A 5,224-nucleotide genomic window follows, 5' to 3' on the forward strand; every position below is an offset into this window, starting at 1 on the left:
ATCTTATACGCCAAAAATCAAAACGACCAAACATTCAGATATCAGAAAATGGGACAAAATATTTCGACGGTTATAAATGAAAAGTCATGATTTAACGGTTATTTTAATTCCGATTTTGATCATTTTTTACAGCAACATTTGTTGACCCTATATGAATACAATGAATGAATTTGATCTTCAATTTCAGATTTTTACACTAGGGGATACCACATAAACGTTAAGTTACATTTTGACAAATGTATGAACAAATTTTTGAGTTTTTGGTGAATATATGATTTTGATAGCACACGTAGTCTACGAAACTAGTTTCAGTCATCCAGCCGTCAAACTTGTTTTTTTTATAATTCGAGATCATAGACAGCAAAAATCGGCCAAAAAAAACATTCAGAGATTAAGTAACGGGGTAAAACTTTTCGACGGTTCTAAATAAAAAGTGATGATTGAACGGTTATTTGAACTCCGATGTTGATGATTTTTTGCACCAACAGTCCTACACTCCATATGAATACAATGAACTACTTCGATCGCCAATTTGAAATATATATGTGTGTACATATTATACTGTAATGTTGCCTAATATATATTTGCGCGACGAAATATGTCTATCGTCGCGCAAAAATCCATGCGCGACGCAATCGTATTCGTCGCAAAAAACAATTGCGACGAGGTTTTTTCGTCGCGCAAAATTCTCGCGACGCATATTTATGCGTCGCGTATGGTATTTTTGCGCGACGATAATTTTTCTTCGTCGCGCAAAGATTTTTGGCAAGGTTTTGTAGTCATCATTTTTTTATGCGTTGTATTTTTTGGAAAGGCTTTGTATTTCTTCATCAAAACCAAACTAAATTGATAATTAAGATTTGAATCGTCCGAATTTATCGGTTTGACTAGATTGATGCCACTAATCATGAACCAAAGTGAAGAAAAATAAGTGGCACACAGGTAATATTTGAGAAATAACTTAAATTTTCTGTTTAAACATGAAGAAATAACTATATCTCAAAAGAAAAAAATAATAATTGAAGAGGCCTTAAGGCATGAATAAATAAATAAATAAAAACCAATCAACAAGCATGGGATCGTAATAAGTACTGACTAAAGTATTGACTAAAGTATTGACATTCCAATTAAGTTTGTGATGAAATATGGAGAATGAATACACAACTACATATGGACAACTACATATATTCAAAGATTTGTATTACACAAAATGAATACACTAACATAATAAATTTACAAATAAATTCATTATTCATCATCTGAACTATAATAACTTTCGTTATCGTCGCTATCATCACTCTCGGCCTCCCAATCTTCTTCCTCCTCCTCCTCAATAACTGCATCATCGGCGTTGCTGGGGCCCACCGCAACATCGTATCGGGGAAGATCACCGAGGTCAATTGTAATTGACTGAATCGGTATTTCGACTGAAGACACACCTTCTATTTGAAACGGTTCTTGTATAACATTTGTATCTCGAAGTGTTTCCGCATCATTTTCCATTGAAGATTCTAAACGTTGGTCAGCCACATTGTCGACGCCGTTGTCACTTGGGTCTAGTTCTGGTATATCATACACGTTCCTATGATCCATCTTCTGCACAACTTTCCACCCGCTCCCGGCTTTAGGGTCATCTAGATACACAATTTGGGACGCCATGTTTGCCAAAATGTACGGGTCGTCATCATACCAAGTTCTGTTAATGTTCACAGACAGTAATCCATGGTCGATTTTAACACTTCCCGCCCTATTTGGGTTGGTATCGAACCATCGACACTTAAACATGATGACTTGGTATCGATCTTTGTAAAGCAATTGCACGACAGTTGTCAATTTGCCATAGAAATCAATGTCCGTACTTTCGCCTCCACCTGGGACATGGACACCGCTGTTTTGCGTACACAACTTGTCATCTCGTGCGGCCCCCAAAAATTTGACGCCGTTAACATTACAGCCCGAGAACAATTCAGCCCGAATTGGGCCGAACGCCAAGTTATATAACTCATCACTGTAAGTGGGGGAATTCGATGATTTCAATTTATTCACCTAATAGTATACAAAACCATTTACATGTTAGTCTGACAAAATGAAATACAACAATTTATATTTGTCAATTACAAAACACTTATAACTTACAGAATCCAAAAACCATTGTGGAAATAATTCACGGTGTTTCCGGGCAACCAAATGTGATGGATGTTCTCGCTTCATCATCTGTTCATGCTCATCTAAGTAGGCCATTATCTCATCACAATTGTTCAGTATGAACCAATGCGCTACCTCCATGTCATTTCAAGAAAACAACTCTCCTCGTCCAGGATCTCCAAATGGTCGTGCGCTTTGGGCAAAAACAGAAAGTTTTTCATTTCTCATACCTCCGTCATTATTGCGTTGAGGACGATTGAAAACCGCCTCCACATCTTTTAAATACATTCCACAGAAAGTAAGCGACTCATATTGAACCCAAGCCTCTATAATTGATCCTTCGGGCTTTGCTCTGTTGCGTACACTTTTTTTCAGCTCTCCGAGAAGCCTGCCAAAATAAAACGATATGATACAAATTAGCAAACCGTCGATAATGATGCATACACAAATGATAAAGATTATATACCTTTCTATTGGATACATCCAGCGATAGTTGACAGGACCAGCAAGCAATGCCTCTTCCGGCAAGTGAACCATCACGTGCATCATACTTGTGAAGAAAGCTGGAGGAAATATCATCTCAAACTTGCATAGGACTTGGACAATGTCATGGCGCAACTGAAACATGTCTGTCCTTCGCAATGTTTTTGCCGCCAGTTGGGAAAAAAATCTGGATAACAACATGATTGGCTTCACCACATCTTCCGGCAGTAGGTGTCGAATACCCACAGGAAGTAGGCGTTGCATAAACACATGGCAGTCATGGCTCTTAAGTCCAGAAAATTTACCCCCATCGACATTCACGCAACGTGCGATATTAGAAGCATACCCATCGGGAAATTTGACAGACGATACAAACTTTAGAAACTTTTTTTTGTCATTCGGTTTCATAGAAAAGAATGCAAGATCCCTTCTAGCTTTATCACTGTCCCTATTCATCCATAAACCCCTTCGTATGCCCATTCTTTCCAAATCAAGACGAGCTTTGATCGTGTCCTTCGCCTTCCCCTCGATATCTAGAATCGTGCCCACCAATGTGTCGAATACATTTTTCTCAACATGCATCACATCTAGATTGTGCCTCAATTTCAGTTTCGACCAATATGGGAGCTCAAAAAACATAGGCTTGTGCGCCCAGTTCAAATGTGTAGAAGGTCTGGTCCGACTCACTGTTTTTCCGAACGGAGCAAAATCCAAACGGTTCAGCTGTTCCAAGATCTCATCACCGAACCATTCTCTAGGTCTTAGGCGACGCTCTGTGTTCCCGTCGAACTCTTTATCTTTTTCCCGCCATTCGTGGTCCCATGGCAACCATCTCCGATGACCAAGGTAACAAACTTTTCCTGCGCGCCAACCAGAAGTTACATCTTCCTTGCATACAGGACATGCCATATAACCCTTTGTGCTCCACCCAAAAACCATTGCATATGCTGGAAAATCATTCACAGTCCACATAACTGCTGCCCGCAAAGTGAACATCCTCCCAGTTGATTTATCGTACGTGCGAACACCGCTTGTCCATAAATCCTTCAGCTCATCAACCAGAGGCCTTAAGTACACATCAATTGACCTGCCAGGATCCTCAGTTATCAAAACAGTTATCATCATGTATTCTTTTTTCATGCATTTCCAAGGCGGCAAATTATATGGGAATGCGAAAATCGGCCAAGTGTTGTGGTGTTGGTTTAGAACCCCATACGGATTGAATCCGTCAGTGGCAAGTCCCAATCTAACATTTCGGGGATCAGCAGCAAACTCGGGAAACGTTCGATCGAACTCTTTCCATGCCTCCCCATCTGCAGGATGCCGCATCACATCATCGTCTACCCGTTTTTCCTTATGCCATCTCATGTCTGTGGCAGTATGCATCGACATATACAATCTCTGCAACCTAGGTTTAAGGGGCAGATAACGCATCACTTTTTGTGGTATCTTAGTCGCTCTATTCTGGGATGTCATTTTGAACCTCGACTCATTGCATATAGGGCATGTATCCAACGTTTCATGCTCTTTGTAGAATAACATGCAATTGTTTTTGCAAGCGCGGATTTTTTCATAACCCAATCCAAGACCATGCAACACCTTCTGTGCATGTTTATGGTCTTTCGGCAAACAATTGTCCGTCGGAAGCATTCTCTTGAAAACCCCCAAAAAGGAATCGAAACACAAGTTCGACATATGATACTTTATTTTTCCGTGCATTAGCTCCACAATGGCAGTGAGAACGGAAAAGCTCTCGCACCCCGGGTATAACTCTTGGTTGGCATTTTTTAACAGTTTTTCATACTGCTCAAACTCCGCACTGTCTATTGGTGTAGGCACGTCATCTTCCCCTTCCTGATTGATGTTGGTCGATGCGAATGGAAAAGCATCCTGTATAATACCCATGACTTGATCATTAGGATCCACAATAGGTTCAACATTGTCCACTCTTGGGGCATTTGAAGACGAGGCATGGTCTACTTGTTCGCCGTGAAGGTTCCAAATGCTATATGTTTCAATCATTCCATTCCTTACTAAATGAAATCCAACATTTTCAATTGTCTCAAACAACGTGTTGTTACACCTCCTACAAGGACAACGGATTCTAGTTGCACCCGGTTTGTGTCTACGTGCAAACTCAATAAAATCCTCGATTCCATCCAAGTATTCGTCTGCGCATCTATTCGGGTTCTTTATCCACCTTCTGCTCATAATTCCTGAAACCACAATCACAACACAACAATCACAACAACTTCATACGAAGTTATAATGTCACCTTATGCCTCCGGTAAGGGCCCTATCCCATTCGGGAATGCATAGTCCTGTCACGTAACCTACGGTTACATGAGATTAGATTTCGACGTGGATTAATTTCGGCAGCATCTCGACACAGTTCTTGAAGTGGGCATAGGTATAAATACCTACGTACCACCCGAAGAACGTACCGAGATGACACCGAAATCTCCACAATCGAAACCTAATCCTGAAGCCGAAGATTATGTGACAACACTATGCATTACCAAACTGTCCAAATAATGGGACAATTCAAGAATTAATTGGACCGCAGTCATGCCTTACGCATCCATGCACGAAATCC

At 40.4% G+C, this 5,224-nt stretch overlaps 1 protein-coding gene across 1 annotated transcript in view; it reads right to left on the minus strand.

Annotated features, from left to right (window-relative positions):
* The window catches only part of LOC117620886 (pyrophosphate-energized membrane proton pump 2-like), a 20,350-nt gene that overhangs the window by 8,021 nt on the left and 7,105 nt on the right, over positions 1-5,224 (minus strand). The window lies entirely within an intron of this gene.

Source organism: Prunus dulcis, chromosome 3 (genome assembly GCF_902201215.1).
Source record: "Prunus dulcis chromosome 3, ALMONDv2, whole genome shotgun sequence".
Lineage (NCBI taxonomy): Eukaryota > Viridiplantae > Streptophyta > Magnoliopsida > Rosales > Rosaceae > Prunus > Prunus dulcis.